The 22,555-nt window shown below is 43.0% G+C and overlaps 1 long non-coding RNA gene across 1 annotated transcript in view; it reads right to left on the bottom strand.

Annotated features, from left to right (window-relative positions):
• The window catches only part of LOC126412865 (uncharacterized), a 198,063-nt gene extending 182,635 nt beyond the window's left edge, over positions 1–15,428 (bottom strand). Inside the window, exon 1 of the long non-coding RNA XR_007575360.1 lies at positions 15,405–15,428. This is a non-coding gene — a long non-coding RNA (uncharacterized LOC126412865). The remainder of the gene's footprint in view (positions 1–15,404) is intronic.
• Positions 15,429–22,555: the final 7,127 nt, after the last annotated feature.

Below are 22,555 nucleotides of genomic sequence, written 5' to 3'. Positions count from 1 at the left end.
CCCATCTGTTGACTCAGGGATCGAGACGTGCCTGCATGATCCATTACAGCCATTCGGATAAAATACCTGTCATCTCGACTGCTAGTGATACGAGGCCGTAGGGATCCAGCACGGTGTTCCGTATTACCCTCCTGAACCCACCGATTCCATATTCTGCTAACAGTCATTGGATCTCGACCAATGCGAGCAGCAATGTCGCGATACGATAAAACGCAATCGCGATATGCTACAATCCGACCTTTATCAAAGTCGGAAACGTGATGGTACGCATTTCTCCTCCTTACACGAGGCATGACAACAACGTTTCACCAGGCAACGCCTGTCCGCTGCTGTTTGTGTATGAGTAATCGGTTGGAAACTTTCCTCATGTCAGCAGGTTGTAGGTGTCGCCACCGGCGGCAACCTTGCGTGAATGCTCTGAAAAGGTAATCATTTGCATATCACAGCATCTTCTTCCTGTCGGTTAAATTTCGAGTCTGTAGCACGTAATCTTCGTGGTGTAGCAATTTTAATGGCCAGAAGTGTACAATACCAGCGGTAGCTCACGCTAAAGAACAATACAAGTGCTTACACTAATTATATGGATTTTGACCCGTAACGAGACAGTACAGGCTGTGTTCGAAATGACCGCCCGCAGCGGCGGTACACGCTTCGAATCTGATGTGGAATGACTGCTGCACATGTGCTGGCATATCAGCGGAGATGTCCGAGCAGGCTGCAGTAATGCGTCATTGCGGATCATTGTGTGTAGTGGGTTTGTCCTTGTAAGCAGTATCTCTCAGCTTTCCTCACAGAAAAAAGTAGACAAACGTTCAATCCGGGGAACGGGTCGGCCACGGTAGAGGTTATCTGCATACAATGCAACGATTTGGAAACAATTCGTCAAGACATGGAGTAGTACTCCGTGCACAATTGGCTGGATGGCCATCATGTTGGTATCAATGATTCCTTCTAATCTGCAGAGGAACTCTTCTAGCATCCATGGAAGATACGTCTGTTAGGAGGCTGCAATATTTGTGCGTGTTCAGTGTGCCATCTACAAAACACAGGCCTATGAGGTGATGGTTCACTTTTCCGCACCTCTTTTTTACACTCCATGGACGCTGATGATAATCGTTTCCCCGCAGCTCTTGATGTAGAGATAGTGATAGTGATGGAACCTAAGTCGATGGAGAATGCATAGGACACTTCCCTGACTCATACACCTTTCTCGTGCGATTGCTCGGGAGCTAACATGCGGATCAACTGCAACAGCAGCAAGAACATCAATTTACTCTCTTCCGTTGTTACGTGTTTCCTTCTGTGCAGGGTGTTATACATCTACATCTACATCTACATCTATACTCCGCGAGCCACCTTACGGTGTGTGGCGGAGGGTACTTATTGTACCACTATCTGATCCCCCCTTCCCTGTTCCATTCACGAATTGTGCGTGGAAAGAACGACTGCTTGTAAGTCTCCGTATTTGCTCTAATTTCTCGGATCTTTTCGTTGTGATCATTACGCGAGATATATGTGGGCGGTAGTAATATGTTGCCCATCTCTTCCCGGAATGTGCTCTCTCGTAATTTCGATAATAAACCTCTCCGTATTGCGTAACGCCTTTCTTGAAGTGTCCGCCACTGGAGCTTGTTCAGCATCTCCGTAACGCTCTCGCGCTGACTAAATGTCCCCATGACGAATCGCGCTGCTTTTCGCTGGATCATGTCTATCTCTTCTATTAATCCAACCTGGTAAGGGTCCCATACTGATGAGCAATACTCAAGAATCGGACGAACAAGCGTTTTGTAAGCTACTTCTTTCGTCGATGAGTCACATTTTCTTAGAATTCTTCCTATGAATCTCAACCTGGCGCCTGCTTTTCCCACTATTTGTTTTATGTGATCATTCCACTTCAGATCGCTCCGGATAGTAACTCCTAAGTATTTTACGGTCGTTACCGCTTCCAATGATTTACCACCTATGGCATAATCGTACTGGAATGGATTTCTGCCCCTATGTATGCGCATTATATTACATTTATCTACGTTTAGGGAAAGCTGCCAGCTGTCGCACCATGCATTAATCCTCTGCAGGTCCTCCTGGAGTACGTACGAGTCTTCTGATGTTGCTACTTTCTTGTAGACAACCGTGTCATCTGCAAATAGCCTCACGGAGCTACAGATGTTGTCAACTAAGTCATTTATGTATATTGTAAACAATAAAGGTCCTATCACGCTTCCCTGCGGTACTCCCGAAATTACCTCTACATCTGCAGATTTTGAACCGTTAAGAATGACATGTTGTGTTCTTTCTTCTAGGAAATCCTGAATCCAATCACAAACCTGGTCCGATATTCCGTAAGCTCGTATTTTTTTCACTAAACGTAAGTGCGGAACCGTATCAAATGCCTTCCTGAAGTCCAGGAATACGGCATCAATCTGCTCGCCAGTGTCTACGGCACTGTGAATTTCTTGGGCAAATAGGGCGAGCTGAGTTTCACATGATCTCTGTTTGCGGAATCCATGTTGGTTATGATGAAGGAGATTTGTATTATCTAAGAACGTCATAATACGAGAACACAAAACATGTTCCATTATTCTACAACAGATTGACGTAAGCGAAATAGGCCTATAATTATTCGCATCTGATTTATGACCCTTCTTGAAAATGGGAACGACCTGCGCTTTCTTCCAGTCGCTAGGTACTTTACGTTCTTCCAGCGATCTACGATAAATTGCTGATAGAAAGGGGGCAAGTTCTTTAGCATAATCACTGTAGAATCTTAAGGGTATCTCGTCTGGTCCGGATGCTTTTCCGCTACTAAGTGATAGCAGTTGTTTTTCAATTCCGATATCGTTTATTTCAATATTTTCCATTTTGGCGTCCGTGCGACGGCTGAAGTCAGGGACCGTGTTACGATTTTCCGCAGTGAAACAGTTTCGGAACACTGAATTCAGTATTTCTGCCTTTCTTCGGTCGTCCTCTGTTTCGGTTCCATCGTGGTCAACGAGTGACTGAATAGGGGATTTAGATCCGCTTACCGATTTTACGTATGACCAAAACTTTTTAGGGTTCTTGTTTAGATTGTTTGCCAATGTTTTATGTTCGAATTCGTTGAATGCTTCTCTCATTGCTCTCTTTACGCTCTTTTTCGCTTCGTTCAGCTTTTCCTTATCAGCTATGATTCGACTACTCTTAAACCTATGATGAAGCTTTCTTTGTTTCCGTAGTACCTTTCGTACATGATTGTTATACCACGGTGGATCTTTCCCCTCGCTTTGGACCTTAGTCGGTACGAACTTATCTAAGGCGTACTGGACGATGTTTCTGAATTTTTTCCATTTTTGTTCCACATCCTCTTCCTCAGAAATGAACGTTTGATGGTGGTCACTCAGATATTCTGCGATTTGTGCCCTATCACTCTTGTTAAGCAAATATATTTTCCTTCCTTTCTTGGCATTTCTTATTACACTTGTAGTCATTGATGCAACCACTGACTTATGATCACTGATACCCTCTTCTACATTCACGGAGTCGAAAAGTTCTGCTATTTTCATGTAACTGGTTGAAATGGTTGATAAATAACTGCCGATATCGTTGACTTCTTCTGGAATATCTTGCCCCATACACTGTACAATGAGGAAGTGCATTCTTCCTACACTCTCCATACACCATGACCATGTCGCCTTTTTCTGCGTTGGTAAATCCATTCGTCCATTCACGACACTAAATGACTAGCAAGTCGCAATGCACTCAAGGAACGCAAAAGCACACAGTAAGCAAATATAACAACATTGCACGTAGCAACTACGCAGGTTGAACGGCACAAACAAGTGTGTGTGGGTGAGAGGGGGGGGGGGAACTTTTCAAAATACGATACCTCGTAAACGACTGGCACTAGAACCCTGCAACAAACGCCACTGACATTCAAATTTATCCTACTTTTAGTTTGTTACTGTCAGTAGGCACAGTTGCATTTAAAAGTGTATGTTTGCACATAAAATAGATTTTCTAAGTATTATTACAATCTGTTTCTTGGCTAACAATACGAGCCCCTGACTACCAATCCATTATGTGAGAACCGCACAACAAAAGCACTTTTCATTTCCGAATTACCGGCGGTACAAGTTTCAGGTATTCACCCTGTATCATATAGAGATATGTGACGATAAAAATCTTTATTTGATAAGATGCGTAATGTTTATATCTTTTGTCAGTAATTACATTGTATTCCGTGATGATGATGACGAGTCCCATACTCCTTTACATAGCGTAGGGGAGAGACGCGGGAGACCCGCGCCGCCTTACTAGGCAAGGTCCTAGTGGAGGTGGTTTGCCATTGCCTTCCTCCGACCGTAATGGGGATGAATGATGATGATAAGACGACACAACAACACCCAGTATTCCATAATGTAACAAAATATTTTGATGTCATACAATCATGACAAAAAAAGGAAAAAACGTAAGTTTTATTTCAACACTTGACCACTAAAAAATGGAACTTTGTTCTTAATCACAACACTACCAATTCACTTGATTTTATGCCGTGCAAGCAGGCTATTGAGGTGGTGTCAGAAAGATGATAGTCATTTTCTCGAAACGACTGAGTGTCAGCACCTAAAAGTCGAAATAGGTGATCCCTTACTTTGAGCTTTTCACCCTGCACGTTTTGAATGCGGGGGGTTCCCCTTGTCAGACAGCAGTGACACGCGAAAGAAGCCGGATGCGTCCAGTTCAGAGGGTGTGCCCTGATCTTCTGTTTGCTTTATTCAATCACGGGAGACCTCACTCGAACGTGTTGATGACTGGACGGCGTCGCAACAGCTGTCCTCCCAAAACGGGGTGCGGTCTCTTGACCACTAGGCGCTGCCTCATTCGGTATTACAACACACAGTGCTTCAAATACGTTTCCATTATTTTGTAAATATTTTACTATACAACCACGAAACTCATTATTACATTACACTTAATTAGTAGGATACGACAACCATAGGTATTTTGTTATGCCATCATATGATGAAGGGCAATGCAGAAATCGTTGTCCATGATTCTGATGCCGTAGGTTTCTCCTTTCCTTGGTGATGGCTACGTTGATCAAAAATATGTGGACATCCTTACGTAATGCGCAGTTTGACCTCTAGATGTCATGAGAGGCGGTATAAAAGGAGGCAGGAAGTACAGTGTTATCAATAAGGGACGCAGCAACAGTATAATGGGTCGGGGAGCAGAGCTCACACTTCGAACATAAATTACCTATCAAGAACACTTCTACCCTTAAAACTGACCAAGTCGGCCGTTGGTGATGTTACTGCGAAGTGGAAACGCGAGGGAACATCCGCAGCTAAGCTGAAACTGGGCCGACAGAAACCGTCAAGTGTGGAGGAAGGTGGTTGCAAAAAGTCGCACAAAATCAACCGAAGGAGTCATCCGTGAGTTCCAAAGGGCTTCCAGCAGTCCAGCTGGCACAAAAACTGTGCGTAGCGAGTTGAAAACAATGGGGTACAATGATGTAGCAGTTCCTCATAAAAAGTTACTTTCCTGTACTCAATAACTCAGTTGTCTGTTTGTGTGTATGATGCACCTCTGCCTTTGAGGTTATGTGGATCATCTTTCTGTTGACTCGGCCTTATGCCTATGCCATAGCATTTATACGGATCATTTTACTTTTGACTGCCGGCCGCGGTGGTCTAGCGGTTCAGGCGCTCAGTCCGGAACCGCACGACTACTACGGTCGCAGGTTCGAATCCTGCCTCGGGCATGGATGTGTGTGCTGTCCTTAGGTTAGTTAGGTTTAAGTAGTTCTAAGTTCTAGGGGACTGATGACCACAGATGTTAAGTCCCATAGTGCTCAGAGCCATTTGAACCATTTTACTTTTGACTAAGCGTTACGGGTCCGTTTGTCTTTTCACACAAAATGTAACACGTGTTATTACTTCTTCCGGGGAAGACAGGTTTATGTCTGTCGAAACGTAGGTAAGGTTTGAATAAACTTTTGACGTACAACTGGTTGTCTGTATAATTCCCACAGTATCCATTATTCTACACTTGCTGACTGCTGCTATGTTCCAAGATTTTCATGCTAAGCAAACTTTCATGCTGTATAAGTGGCAAATACTAAACGAAATGCCAATGCCTAATGCAGAAATAAACTACAGCAAAAAAGTCTGATTGAGTCAGAGAATGTAAGACTTTGTCCAATAGCTGTGTAGTGTAAGGTCATGATTTTAGAATCTGAGATAATTGCTCACAAAGAGAAATATAAAGTCTGTGGTATTTTACGAATTCGATTCAACAATATACAGGGTGAGGCGAAATTCGCACACTCGGGCTTCGCAGCGCGACTCCTCACATGCCAGCGATAGCGATAAAAAAATGACTGTCACAAAATTTCGTCCGGTGAGTACATCCGGCAGAAAAAGGACGTTAAAGAGTGGTAATCTGGCAACACTGTAACCACATGTACAGTAACTAGCTCTCTCAAGCCATAGGCTTGCCCTGTACAGGTGGTGCAGTGGATAGAGTTTTGGTTTAGCATCCAGGAGGTCGAGAGTTCGATCCTGGGTTCAAGAATATGTTTTTATTTGGTAAATGTAGTCCAATTGGTACGGTATCTGGCATCGTAATCGTCAACAGCGATTGCAGAGGGTTCTCTGGAAAACATTTGCACTTCCATACGACAATCGTAGAAATCGATCATGGTCAGCTTTGAAAGATGCCCTTTCCACGTCGTGGGCTCGAATTTATTCTCACCGCTTCCTTTACTAGAAGCGAAACTTGTTTTCTTTGTACGCTCCTATAAGGGTCACGTATATTAGTACCAACTATTACTCTTGCCTCGTTCAGGTCCATTACATTTCGTTAGGACCTTACGTTAACAGTAGCACTAGCAACGTGCTTTGCGAATAATGTCCAAACTCGGTGACTGTTTGTATGTGTTATCACCATGCTCCATTAATTGTTTCAACTGTCGTATTTCTTATTTGTCTAACCACGTATTTGATGTGTTCTGCGATACAAAATGTTGTAAATTCAGGGTACGCGTGACATAAGAAACGGTATATATTACAGTATGAAATGTCAGAATGAAATTAGCAAATAAAAAAAATGCACCCCAACCCTAGATTGATCCCTCGACCTCCTGCATGCTCACCCAAAACCCTATCCACTGCGCCAACTGTGCAGCACGATTAAAATGTGCTATCAGAAATGGTTACCATACGTGTTATTACAGTGTTGGCAGATTGTCACTCTTTAACGTCCTTTTTATGCCGGATATACTCGTCAGAGGAAACTTTGTGACAGGCATTTTTTTATCGCTGGCATGTGAGGAGTCACGCTGCGAAGTCCCAGTGTGCGAATTTCGCTCCACCCTGTATATATTAATGAATTCTTTCAGTGCGTCATGGTGCCTCGCGAGATTAGCCGAGCGGTCTCAAGCGCTACAGTCATGTACTGTGCGGCTGGTCCCGGCGGAGGTCCGAGTCCTCCCTCGGGCATGTGTGTGTGTGTTTGTCCTTACGATAATTTAGCTTAAGTAGTGTGGAAGCTTAGGGACTGATGACCTTAGCAGTTAAGTCCCATAAGATTTCACACACATTTGAACATTTTTTGAGTGCGTCATGGTACATTGATATTTATGGTTCAAAACATCACAATTCCAGAGATATTTATTATTAATAGTTTTCAGCCTACTACGCCATCTTCAAGTGACAAATAGCGAACGTGCGTGCAGAAGCTTAAGTAGAGAGGTTTTAAAGAGCAAAGAGAGTCTTTGGTTATAACAGCATGCAGGAAATATCGCACAGAGGGCTCTAAACTAGTGTCAAATATGAAAAAACTATTATAACTTCTTTCATTTATCAAGTAGTGGGTAATATTTTAATTGCTACATTGTGGTTCAAGCACACAGGGCATGCAGACGTTAAGAGTCAGAAATAAATCACTTTGTAGTAGTCACTGTTCCAGAAACTCGTGGACGCTACACTAAGTAAACGGAGTATTACCAAAACAAGCAGGACTGTAAGAACTAGAGTGATTAATCTTAAGTGTGTGACACATGACGTAATGGAATTTGGTAAGTTTTTGGTTTTGGGTAGTGCAAGTCACATAGTGTAATTATCTAACTCATTCATGTCGAGAGTGCCGGCCGTTGTGGCCGAGCGGTTCTAGGCGCTTCAGTCCGGAAACGCGCTGCTGCTACGGTCGCAGGTTCGAATTCTGCCTCGGGCATGGATGTGTTTGCTCTCCTTAGGTTAGTTAGGTTTAAGTAGTTCTAAGTCTAGGGGACTGATGACCTCAGATGTTAAGTCCCATAGTGCTCAGAGTCTTTAGAGCCTGTCGACAGCGAGGCTGTCACAAAGTGCATCAAGACTGGTGGTTCAGTCCATGTTACTGAAGAGCCAGGATGATGATCCCCTACAATAACCTAACCTTCCTTACCCTAACCTATCCTAGAATTCCTACCCAACACTTATCATAGTCAGTCCTCTATTACTCTTCCCTACCCAACTTTACCCTAACCAACACTACCTTGTTATTGTGGTCTTCAGTCCTGAGACTGGTTTGATGCAGCTCTCTATGCTACTCTATCCTGTGCAAGCTTCTTCATCTCCCAGTACCTACTGCAACCTACATCTTTCTGAATCTGTTTAGTGTATTCATCTCATGGCCTCCCTCTACGATTTTTACCCTCCACGCTGCCCTCCAACGCTAAATTTGTGATCCCTTGATGCCTCAGAACATGTTCTACCAACCGGTCCCTTCTTCTTGTCAAGTTGTGCCACAAACTCCTCTTCTCCCCAATTCTATTCAGTAGCTCCTCATTAGTTATGTGATCTACCCATCTAATCTTCAGCATTCTTCTGTAGCACCACATTTCGAAAGGTTCTATTCTCTTCTTGTCTAAATTATTTATCGTCCATGTTTCACTTCCATACATGACTACACTCCATACAAATACTTTCAGAAACGACTTCCTGACACTTAAATCAATACTCGATGTTAACAAATTTCTCTTATTCAGAAACGCTTTCTTGCCATTGCCAGTCTACATTTTATATCCTCTCTACTTCGACCATCATCAGTTATTTTGCTCCCCAAATAGCAAAACTTGAAGCGTTTCATTTCCTAATCTAATTCCCTCAGCATCACGTGACTTAATTCGACTACATTCCATTATCCTCGTTTTGCTTTTGTTGATGTTCATCTTATACCCTCCTTTCAAGACAATGTCCATTCCGTTCAACTGCTCTTCCAAGTCCTTTGCTTTCTCTGACAGAATTACAATGTCATCGGCAAACCTCAAAGTTTTTATTTCTTCTCCATGGATCTTAATACCTACTCCGAAGTTTTCTTTTCTTTCTTTTACTGCTTGCTCAATATACAGATTGAATAACATTGGGGAGACGCTACAACCCTGTCTCACTCCCTTCCCAACCACTGCTCCCCTTTCATGCCCCTCGACCCTTATAACTGCCATCTGGTTTCTGTACAAATTGTAAATAGCCTTTAGTTCCCTGTATTTTACTCCTGCCACCTTCAGAATTGGAAAGAGAGTATTCCAGTCAACATTGTCAAAAGCTTTGTCTAAATCTACAAATGCTAGAAACGTAGGTTTGCCTTTTCTTAATCTTTCTTCTAAGATACCGTATGCTATTCTATACTACCTTACCTTACTCTACCCTAACGTACACTCCCCCTCCCAGAGAGCACCAAAGAGGCTGACAGACTTCACACCAACATCTTGCACCATCATTCCATGAACGTAAGCGCACACCCCAGTAATTTAAGACAGTGCAATGACGTAGTCTGGAGATCAACAACTGTACAGCACACAACCACCTCTCCTCCCTTTATCGTTAAATTCTACCAATGACATTTCTTCCCACCTCGAGAAGTAAGCATGCTCCTTCTTGAAACAGCTCCATCAGACAGTGGCACTTTAGCAACAACTCTGTTACAGGATTTTTGGGAGATTTAGGACCACATTGCAAACGTAACTTCAATAAACTGCCCCATATGCAGTACAGAGTAAAGTATTGTTTTCTTATAGAGCTAGATAAGGGTAGATAGATGAATCTTAACTCCGTCTACGGCAGAGTACTATGTATACCATAGTGTGGGTCAGTAATAACGTGAGCTTTCACATTGCATAATGTGATACCAAATGGAATTCAGTGCGACTCGGTAAGGCCTTCTGCTGGAATGCCGCCAATGCTCGACAGTCGTAGGACACACAGAGGTACCTTCGTCTGGCCACCTCTGGAAACTCCAGGCAGTCAGAGGCAACTGACCGAGCCCTCGCCAAGATATCTGTAAGCTCGGTCACGCAAATAACATATGTTTAGGGAAAAAGAGAGCGAGGTAGATATATAGAGAGATAGAGAGAGAGGTGTGTGAGTGCGCGCCCGCGCTCGTGAGCATGTGTGTGTGTGTGTGTGTGTGTGTGTGTGTGTGTGTGTGTGTGTAACCTACATATTACGGTGTAGTTTATCAAAAACACGTTGAGGACTGACAAATTTAAATACCTAACGACAAAATTTGATTTTATATCGTTATTTGGAGCAAAACTATTCCATTGTATTAACGATTTTTAGGTTAGGATCGTCCGTTTGCAACTGATTAGGGGCAGTATTTGTATTGCCATACGTGCTTCGCTTCAGTTGATTGGGGTACCATGCACGAGTGGCTGAGAGCGCCGCCATTGCTGTACACGTGTTCTTGCTGAACTGATGGTGAAGCTGTTGTTCTGTCTGCGTTGCTGAACAAAGATTTTAGCTCAGGACACAAGCTGCACACGCGCTCTTCCACATGTTTCAGCAAGCAGACGTAACACGTGTAGAACAATATCAGCACACTCGGCCGCTGAGGCGTAACTCGTCTGATAAAACAAATATTGCCTTTATTCGGTTACTAACAAACGTTACTAACCTAAAAAACATAAATGTAATATTAGTAACAACTGAGGACTGACAGATCAACAACATTAAAGGTGTAAACTATTCCACCTGATTGAAATAAAGTAAATGAAACAGCGAATATAGACCGCAGTAGCTGAATAAATGCCGTAACTGAAGGCCTGAAAAGACGCTTTGTACCGTTACCATTGTCGTGTTCATCATGAAAGCACTACTGAAGACGTGATTTCCTTATTGGGATAATGCCAAATTCGTCGTCATCTGTGACGATTTTGTTGTTGTTGTTGTTGTGGTCTTCAGTCCAGAGACAGGTTTGGTGCAGCTCTCCATGCTACTCTATCCTGTGCAAGCTTCTTCATCTCCCAGTAACTACTGCAACCTACATCCTTCTGAACCTGTTTAGTGTATTCATCTCTTGGTCTCCCTCTACGATTTTTACCCTCCACGCTGCCCTCCAATACTAAATTGGTGATCCCTTGATGCCTCAGAATATGCTCTACCAACCGATCCCTTCTTCTAGTCAAGTTGTGCCACAAACTCCTCTTCTCCCCAATTCTGTTCAGTAACTCCTCATTAGTTATGTGATGTACCCATCTAATCTTCAGCATTCTTCTGTAGCACCACTTTTCGAAAGCTTCTATTCTCTTCTTGTCTAAGCTATTTATCGTCCACGTTTCACTTCCATACAGGGCTACACTCCACACAAAAACTTTCAGAAAAGACTTCCTCACACTTAAATCTATACTCGATGTTAACAAATTTCTCTTCTTCAGAGCCGGCCTGAGTGGCCGAGCGGTTCTAGGCGCTACAGTCTGGAGCCGCGCGACCGCTACGGTCGCAGGTTCGAATCCTGCCTCGGGCGTGGATGTGTGTGATGTCCTTAGGTTAGTTAGGTTTAAGCAGTTCTAAGTTCTAGGGGACTGATGACCTCAGAAGTTAAGTCCCATAGTGCTCAGAGCCATTTGAACCATTTTTTTCTTCTTCAGAAATGCTTTCCTTGCCATTGCCAGTCTACATTTTATATCCGCTCTACTTCGACCATCATCAGTTATTTTGCTCCCCAAATAGCAAACTCATTTACTACTTTAAGCGTCTCATTTCCTAATCTAATTCCTGCAGCATCACCCGATTTAATTCGACTACATTCCATTATTCTCGTTTTGCTTTTGTTGATGTTCATATTATATCCTCGTTTCAAGAACATTAACAATTACCGCCCAATTTGGAGCAAGCGTAAGAACGACTGAGATCGGTAGATGAACTGCGAAGTACTCGTAATTATAAAATCTTCACTGCTAGTTGGAAGAAGAAAGACACGATTGTATAGTTCCTCTGGCGTGGTCAATAAGAAAATACTCCATACAGCAAGAAACTGATTCGTCGGTCGGGTCGCACGGTTCGTTTGCACCATCGGCGGTCGAGGCCACGCTCCGTTCCGCCGTACGAGAGGTTTGGCTGCGGCAGCTGTGGGGCGAGTATTTAGCGTCAGTCGATGCACTTCCCATCCTACCACCCACTAACCTCAGTGGTCCTCGTATTAGAGGCACAAATCTTTTCTAGTGCACTACTTCTGCTGCGTCAGTAAATCCAGTATTTCTTCCGCTACTGCGTTTCGCAGATAAAATGTTATCCAGGACGGTGTTTTCTCTGACGACACTTGAAGTAGCAGCTAGAATTGGACCCCTGCCTTAAAGGAGTAGGACGTCAAACGGGCCGACTTCGAGAAGGAGAGGCACCACAGGACATTTTAATTTGCACTGTCTATCTTTTTACAAATAAATTCATAAAACTTTGCCAGCATGACCAGGAAGGATTCAGGATTCACACTCATAGCAGTGGAAGTTCAAAAACATGAAAAAATAATATTTTTTAAATGTGAAATTTCATGATTTTTTTCACTTACTGTTGACTGCATTTGTTGCTATAGGTACATTTTTCTTCATAAGTAAGAGAGATTCTTCGATGAATTTTGCACAGCATACAAACCATACTTACAGGTGTATGAAACTCTAGAATTTATTTAATCTATGGAAAAATGAATGAGGTGTTATGTTTTAAACTTCTTGTTTAGAGAAAACTCGAATTTTATAGTTCAAAAAATGGTTCAAATGGCTCTGAGCACTATGGGACTTTACATCTGAGGTCATCAGTCCCCTAGAACTTAGAACTACTCAAACCTAACTAACCTAAGGACATCACACACATCCATGCCCGAGGCAGGATTCGAACCTGCGACCGGAGCGGTTGCGCGGTTCCAAACTGAAGCGCCTAGAACCGCTCGGCCACACCGGCCGGCAATTGTATAGTTAATTATCTCAATTTTTACCACAGTTTTAAACAGATTTGTGAAATTCTAGATTTTCATACGCCTGTGAGTATGGTTTGCATGCTGTGCAAAATTCATCGAAGAATCTCTCTTACTTATGAAGAAAAGTGTACCTACAGCAACAAATGCAGACAATACCAAGCGAAAAAAATGATGAAATTTCACAAGTAAAAAAAATTTGTTTTGTTATGTTTTTGAACTTCCTCTGCTATGAGTGTGAATCCTGAATCCTTCCTGGTCATGCTAAAAAAGTTTTATGAATTTATTTGTGAAAGTATAGACAGTGTAAATTAAAATGTCCTGTGGTGCCTCTCCTGCTTCAAGTCGGCCCGTTTCACGTCCTACCCCCCTTAAATGTAGCTCTACCAACAATCCAGGTTGGCAGCCACTGCAAGTCGGCAGAGTCCAGGACGACGGTAGATTAACATAGCTCCACAAAAAGTAACGATTTGACAACAGAAACTCAATAAAAATCGTATTCAGTCACGAGAGCAGGTCATCGTGGTTATCAGCTGCCAGTGATGAGTCGCAGTCTTCCTGCAGCATTCCGAGCGCAACATGTATTGACAGATGAACGGATACCTTAGAACAATGCCAGAATTGTGATAGAACAAGGAGGAAAAGGAAAAAGCCAATGTCAGGGTATAAGAGATAAGCTTCTTGCAACGGTGTACCGTAGGTCTCTAGAAGAGCGTAGCGTTCCAAAGGATTGGAAAAGGGCAAAGGTCATCCCCGTTTTCAAGAAGGGACGTCGAACAGATGTGCAGAACTATAGACCTATATCTCTAACGACTATCAGTTGTAGAATTTTCGAACACGTATTATGTTCGAGTATAATGACTTTTCTGGAGACTAGAAACCTACTCTGTAGCAATCAGCATGGGTTTCGAAAAAGACGTTCGTGTGAAACCCAGCTCGCGCTATTCGTCCACGAGACTCAGAGGATCATAGACACGGGTTCCCAGGTAGATGCCGTGTTTCTTGACTTCCGCAAGGCGTTCGATACAGTTCCCGACAGTCGTTTAATGAACAAAGTAAGAGCATATGGACTATCAGACCAATTGTGTGATTGGATTGAAGAGTTCCTAGATAACAGAACGCAGCATGTCATTCTCAATGAAGAGAAGTCTTCCGAAGTAAGAGTGATTTCAGGTGTGCCGCAGGGGAGTGTCGTAGGACCGTTGCTATTCACAATATACATAAATGACCTCGTGGATGACATCGGAAGTTCACTGAGGCTTTTTGCGGATGATGCTGTGGTATATCGAAAGGTTGTAACAATGGAAAATTGTACTGAAATGCAGGAGGATCTGCAAGGAATTGACGCATGGTGCAGGGAATGGCAATTGAATCTCAATGCAGACAAGTGTAATGTGCTCCGAATACATGGAAAGAAAGATCCCATATCATTTAGCTACAATATAGCAGGTCAGCAACTGGAAGCAGTTAATTCCATAAATTATCTGGGAGTACGCATTAGGAGTGATTTAAAATGGAATGATCATATAAATTTGATCGTTGGTAAAGCAGATGCCAGACTGAGATTCATTGGAAGAATCCTAAGGAAATGCAATCCGAAAACAAAAGAAATAGGTTACAGTACACTTGTTCGCCCACTGCTTGAATACTGCTCACCAGTGTGGGATCCGTACCAGATAGGGTTGATAGAAGTGATAGATAAGATCCAACGGAGAGCAGCACGCTTCGTTACAGGATCATTTAGTAATCGCGAAAGCGTTACGGAGATGTAGATAAACTCCAGTGGAAGACTCTGCAGGAGAGACACTCAGTAGCTCGGTACGGGCTTTTCTTGAAGCTTCGAGAACATACCTTCACCGAGGAGTCAAGCAGTATATTGCTCCCTCCTACGTATATCTCGCGAAGGGACCATGAGGATAAAATCAGAGAGATTAGAGCCCACACAGAGGCATACCGACAATCATTCTTTCCACGAACAATACGAGACTGGAATAGAAGGGAGAACCGATAGAGGTATTCAAGGTACCCTCCGCCACACACCGTCAGGTGGCTTGCGGAGTATGGATGTAGATGGAGATGTAGAGGAAACAATATCCGCAGTGAGAAGCTTATACCAGGAACCGACGTTGTTTCTGTGAACTGGCGTGCGATCGAGACATTTTGGCGGCTCGCTGTGTGGCTAGCGGCTGCAGCCGTCCTACCTGCTGGAACTGCTGGCCCTCCGCTGCTGCCTTCAACTGTGGCGGCCGCGGTGCATTGTTGCGGGCCTATACGTGCCTCCCCTCCGCCGTCCATCAGTGGGCGTGGGTGGGGGGACGGATGGAGTGGGGAGGGGGAGGGGGGGGGGGGGTAAGAAAGCCGTGCTGCCTCTGCGGAGCAGCCGTAGATGACGGCCGGGTAACCAACAGCTGATGCTACCTCATGTGACGTCACCGAGTTCCGAGTCATCAAAGCCCTTTCGTCAAATCCTTGCCAGTGTAGTAGGGTAGCTTTTGGCAATGATACTCGATAAAAGTCAGAGCGAGGGTCTTTGTTTACATGTCGCTTCGCTTGCTTTAGTGCATTTAAGCTACAGAATGATGAAGTATATTTGGTGCGTGGCTACTACCACAGTGATCATTGCAAAGTATGAAGAAAACGAAATTCTTCGATACAAAAAGTACGCTGACTACATAAACCGTAATATGCTGTACGAATTTTACAGAGAAATAGCAGCAGCAATCAGCTGCATTCGAAGTTGCTGCGCTGTGGATGCTGTTAACTTACATATCAAAAGAAAGGATGTGGAAGGAGATGGAGATGTGAAAAAAGCCAATGTGTTCAAAGTGAACATAAGTGAAATAAACGTATTTATTTGTGCTCTAAGTTACCTCACTTAACCATCATTAATTCCTCGTTGGATGATTTATGTATTGGTTCTTGAATAATACGTAAAATGGTACACAGTGGCATTCCAGTACTATACTGCCTGTTACTAAAAATCTTAACCTAACCGTGAGACAGATCTTTTGCAGAAATAGCCATCGTGATTTAAATAATGAAACACTGCACCTGTTACGTACTTTTTCGCAATTTTGCACTATGCTTCGGGAGAATTTGTTCTCATTGTCAAGTACAAATGCTTACACAGATATTTATTTCATGTTTTGGAAAGTTGAACAAAAGAAATCTGTTCGATTGCAGTAAACCATGAAAATGTAGCTACAGGACAAGAGGCAGAACAACACACATACAAATACCACATAAAAATCTATGTAAGTGTTTCGTCTTCATATGACAATAAATTCTGATAACGCGTCGTATTAATCACGAAAAAAATACGGACCTAATGCAGTGTTTCATAATTTAAATCGTGTATGACACAGCTGCAAGCTTTCCAAAAACAACCACTCCATCAATGACATCAACAAATGACATTTATTAAATGAGTATCTTGTATGCAAATATGAGGGGTCACATTCATGAGGGCAAACTGAAATGTTTATTCGCCCATCCTCGAATAATTTTCGTTGCTCTTCCGTCCTCCCACTGTAGCTCACAAAGCGGATTCTCATGATCATTTCGAGCTTCTCTTTTTGCTCTCCACAGTTTTACCCTCAATCGTTTCCATTTATTTTTCTTTTCAAGCAATGTGTTCTCACAGCAAACATATGCTGTTCTCGACAGCTATGATGAATAATTGTGCAATCGCGTAATATCTCACTTGAAGTAATTTGGTCAAAGAAGTTCGACGACAGTGTAATACGGCTTCATGCGTTCGTGCCGGCCAGCAGTAACACTACATTGCTGACGTCACACTGATGTGCACTGAGGCCTGTATTTATCGTAGACCACGGTACCGAGCCCAGGTGTAAGCCCTTCTTACTGACTTTCGGTGCAGGCTTCAATCTTTCACTATGATTTTAATGATCCGTATGAGGTCTATCGCCTGCGTTTGAGCTTATCTCGGGTCGAATTTGTGTGTCTTAGCATTAGAAAACACTCCAAACTGACAGATATACTAGGTAAGTAAAATCGGTACGAAGAGTCTTTGCTTAATAGTGCGTAGTACATTATTCTTGCTGTCGAAAGGGATATGGCAGTCTGTCGCTTGTTCCACTTTTCTGAAATGTGGCGTACGTGCTGTTTGCCACGATGTATTGTAAATTACATACCAACTGAGAAAAATTGTTCCTCTCGAGAGACCTTCGGACGAATTTTTTTTGTTCACTATTTTCCTAACGTTTCGCCACCACGAGTGGCTGGCATTATCAGAGTTTCAACCAACGCGACCGAAACGCCAATAATATCGTCAAACAGACGTCGGCCGAAGATTCCGATACAGAACCCGACAGGCAAAACATCAGCTTGTGGCAACGGGAGCCTGGGTAATTTTGTAGTGAAAGAAATGTTTCAGCGTTTCCACTTCCAGACGACGAAAATATTACGGCTAGTGTTAAGAGCTGTTCTTCACAGCCGGGAAGAATGCTGCACTTTGTGCTAAACATTTCGCCGGGAAGCACACAGGTAATGAAAATAAAATGAGGAGAGCATACACTGAGTAACTAAAGTCACGGTATTACTCCTAATGTCGTGTCGGACCTTCTTTTGCCCAGCATAGTGCAGCAACGCGACGTGGCATGGACTCAACAAGTCGGTAGAATTCCCCTGCAGTAATACTGAGGTATGGTGCCTCTATACCCTTCCATAGTTGCGAGGGTGTTGATGGTGCAGGACCTTGTGTGCAAGACACTGACCTCTAGATTACGTCCCATGAACGTTCGACGAGATTCACGTCGAGTGATCTGGATGGCCAAATCATTCGCTCGAGCTGACCAGAACGTTCTTCAAACCAATCGCGAACAACTGAGGATCGGTGACATGGCGGATCGTCATCCAAAAAAATTCCATCTTGCTTGGGAACATGAAATCCATAAGTGGCTGCAAATAGTCACTAAGTAGCTGAACATAACCGAGGACCCAATCTATTTCATGTAAACATAGCTCACACCGTTACGTAGACTCCATCAGCTTGCACAGTGCCTTGTTGACGACCTACATCCATGGCTTCGTGGGGTCTGCGCCACACTCGAACGCTACCATCAGCTCTTCCAACAGATATCGGGACCCATTTGACTAGGATACGGTTTAGGAACCAGCCCAGGAGAGGCGCTGCAGGCGATGTTGTGCTGTAAGGCTAGGCGCAAATTGAGACGCGTATAGCACGTGTCACGTGACACGACACTACAGCGCGATACGCACGTGCCGCACGAGTCGCGCGGGTGCAGTGCATATTGCGACGCGTACACCGTACTTCGCTAATGACCGTAGTAGTTTTGCGCCCTAAAACGATAACAAAAAAAAAAGAACCGAAGCGCGCGCACCCTTTTATCTTTCTCAAACGATTTTACAGACTATTCACTGGAAATAATTGATTTTTGCCTTACTTGTAGCGTTACGTCTCAGCTTCGTGGCGGAGTGCTTATCATCTTGCTAATGGCCGTTCTTATTGTGATGTACACATTTTAGTAAGACACTACGCAAAACTCAAAAAGTTTCAACGAAAATTAGGGGTCGCTGTGATTTTGCGTTTGATGCGTATTACACCATATGTTGCTGCGTATGAAATTTAGCTAACATGTTGAATTTTTGTTTAGACTTGGGAGGAGGTCTCTATCTGCCTCCGATCTCGAAAAAATGGATCCTGTGTAGCGCGCTCACTTCCGATTTCACGCCCGCGAGAATGAAATACTCGCAACATCTCTCATCTCTCCTAAACCGCTCGAGACATTGAAACGAAAGTTCGGCGAATGATAGCACTCAAGGAGGAGAGTGTTTTGCCAATTCTGAAACACACGGAACTTTATCTATGGCGATATATAAGTACTTATACTTCCCTTTTTATTTATTACACTCCAGTGATTGTAATTTTTAAGAGTTATCGACAGCTAGCGAAACAAGAGCTTCCTAGTATGAAAATAAACATGAAATTTCTTCTTTTATGTTACTGCAAACCGACACTATGAGGTTTCTCGTAGGCTATTGAGCTGTGTGATTGACAATTATTTGTTTAATGAGGCACTCCGTTTCGGAATTCTGTCTCAATAGCTGATGTGAGATGAGTTTGGCAAATTACACTGTGACAATGGAAGTACAATTAAACCAGTCACCAAGAGGAATGTGGCCGTTACTCACAAACGATGATGCTTCTTCGATTGAGAAAAGGTTAACAACTCACACAAAAATACATTGCCAATTCTGCTGGTAGAATCCCAGTAACCCATCGTATTTTTAACACTCAGAGACTGGAATAGAAACTTACCAAAGGATTTTATTCCTTCTCTTGATCTGAGCAGTATTAAAATAATGACGAGCGATCCGAAGGCGGAATGATAGGCACATGCCAGATACTGATTACTAATCTATGGCTTGCCAAACTGACAATGTGTGATCGCGAATAAAATAGTTGGTATTGAGAAAAATAAACAATTGATCTGTCGCACAACACAATGGTCAGTGTATTGTCAGCAGCGGAGGATAAGGAGCGCCACAGGAATGCACTAGCTAGCCATGTGTGCCTTGTGAGGTGGAGTTCGAAAAACATTGTCATGAAGGTAGATCTTTGTCCGCAGTACATTTCAACAAATTAAATATATCTAATCATGACACTCATTTAGGATATTCCTACTTAAGCAATAATACCGACCAGTTTCTTCATTTGTGTAGCCTGTTGTATAATTAGTTTATTAATGCTGATAATGTGCATCCAACGATTGAAATGCTTTTCCTCATCACGGCGAACCAATTAAAACATTGTTATTTGTGACTGCTTTTCAACTGTTTCTAACTTGCAGTGAAAATGTGATGTTCACATGCATATAGTACAGTGTGTCGTATTACTTTATTACATCCATATCCAAGTAATCACATTGAGACTTCTGTACTTCAGATCTTGGACACTTTTTACCAGGAGCACAAAGGGATCAAACCTGTGGAGATTATCCCTTTCTAAATTTTTGTAACAGATCGTAAATCAGGATACTAGGCTACGAGAAGATACCCCTGTTTTACTTTCCTGCCTTGCTTTTTAATCACATGATTTTATAATAATCCTTGCCTCCTTATTCACTACCCTCTGTCCTTTCTTGCGATCTGAAAACATCGTGGATGCATATGGTACAATTCCAGCGCCCAATGGCGACAATTTTCCATATGACTAGCTCCAACTACCATTCGACGTTCAAAGTTTGTTAATTCCCCTCGTGTGGCCATAACCACATCGAAAACCTTTTCACATCACTCATGTGAGTGCAAACGACAGCTCAGCCAGTGCACTGGCTTTTTATAGCTCGTGTACATGATACTACCGCCACCTGTACAACATTATATTGCTACTCCATGATGTTGTCACCGTATGCTTCCCTGCTCACAGTTCATAGGAAAATTCCTGTTGATGCAGCATGCCGTTCCTTTTTTGTTTCCTGGACAACCATCTTACACGTCTGTTCATCTCCCAGCTGAACAGAAATCGCCGGAGGAAAAAGCAACATATATTTAGCATCCTGACGAATCAAATTTTAGTGTAAGATGCAAGCATGACGACACTAGAAACTTTGTTGATTTCACAAATAGAATTAAAAAACTACATGCAAGGGACTTTTACCATCTACGTCTACATGGTTACTCTGCAATTCGCAGTTAAGTGGTTGTCAGAGAGTTCATCGAACCACCTTCAAGCTATTTCTCTATCGTTACACTTGGGAAAAACGAACACTTAAATATTTCCGTCGAACTCCGATTTCTCTTATGATGATTATTTCACTCTATATAGGTGGTCGGCAACAGAATATTTTCACACTATGAGGAGAAAATTGATGATTGAAATTTCATGAGCAAATCCTGCCGCAGCAAAGAACGCCTTTGTTTTAATGGTTACTGCCCAAATTCTCATATCATATCCGTGGCACTCTCCACTGTTTCATGATAATGCAAAGCGAGCTGCCATTCTTTGAACTGCTAAGGTCATCACTCCCTAAGCTTACACACTACTTAACCTGAATTATCCTAAGGACGAACACATACACCCATGCCCGAGGGAGGACTCGAACCTCCGCCGGGACCAGCCGCACAGTCCATGACTGCAGCGCCCTAGACCTCTCGGCTAATCCCGAGCGGCAGAACTTTTTCGATGTCCGTCTACTTGCCTGATGCTGATCCCACACCGCACGACAATACTCCACACGTCGATAAGGGCGCCTGCGCCACATTCGAACCCTACCGTCAGCTCTTACAACTGAAATCTGGACTCATCTGACCAGGCCAAGCTTTTCCATACGTCTAACGTCCAACCGATATTGTCACAAGCCTAGAAGAGATGCTGCATGCAATGTCGTGCTGTTAACAAAGGCATTCATTCGTCTCCTTCCATAGCCCGCTAACTCCAAATTTTGCCACACTGTCCGTTAGGACAGTCCGTAGGACGTTCGTCATCCGTCCTACATTGACCTTGTAACACCATAGCTCTAATGTTGTACTGATTTATTTCGCTTTTGTTTCATTTAATGTTACATTGCTGAGCTTCTGTAAACGTGTGTGATTGAATCGATAACATAAAACTGTATATTTCTTTCTTTGCACAAACTTTGATGTCATGGTTTGGTTCTATGAAATTTAGTGTATCTCTCGTTTAAATGCTTTGTCCCATTTGGAGGAAACAAAACTTACTGTATATGATTGTAATTTTGTGTGAATAATTTTTGGTAGAAATGTCGATATGTGCAAATGTTTTGTTTTATTTAATGCATTTGGTTGCTGTTATGTAAACTGCTGATCCTCACTTAGGATTCTTAGTTAGTTTGTATGTAAAAGGTGTAGTGGTTCCCCTCGGGAACGGAACTGTGTAGCGCGAGCAAATTGTGGTTGGCCTAGGTGGAAAAGGTGGAACTGATAGTCAGTCGGGGACGAGCCAGCAGTCGGGGATGAGCTACGAGTCCGTGCACTGCCATGTAAAAGATGCATATTGTGCTGATTCCGAGAGAGGCTTTTCCTGCTTCTTTCCAAGGCCTCGGATGGATGGATAAATAGCTGGAAATATTCTGGAATTTGTATCTATCATCGTCACCAAGAAATGACAGAGTCCAGCAATTCTGCCTGCAATTCCACCTACCAACATGCAGTTGCCACCACATTGCGCAATCATTGCATCGTAATGCTATAATGATGTACAGTGAAGGATCAGATTAATGGATGTGTTATTGTGCTCAAATATAAGGTAATTTATATCTGAATTTATATACCAACCTTGATTTTTCTCCTCATCATAACACCTCTCAGGTTCCTCTCCGTTTGAACTAAAGTGATTTCCGAGTGTCCT

This window comes from Schistocerca serialis, chromosome 7 (assembly GCF_023864345.2).
Source record: "Schistocerca serialis cubense isolate TAMUIC-IGC-003099 chromosome 7, iqSchSeri2.2, whole genome shotgun sequence".
Classification (NCBI taxonomy): Eukaryota; Metazoa; Arthropoda; class Insecta; order Orthoptera; family Acrididae; genus Schistocerca; species Schistocerca serialis.
Note: the sequence above shows the minus strand (reverse complement) of the source record. Positions and strands in the feature narration are given on the sequence as shown.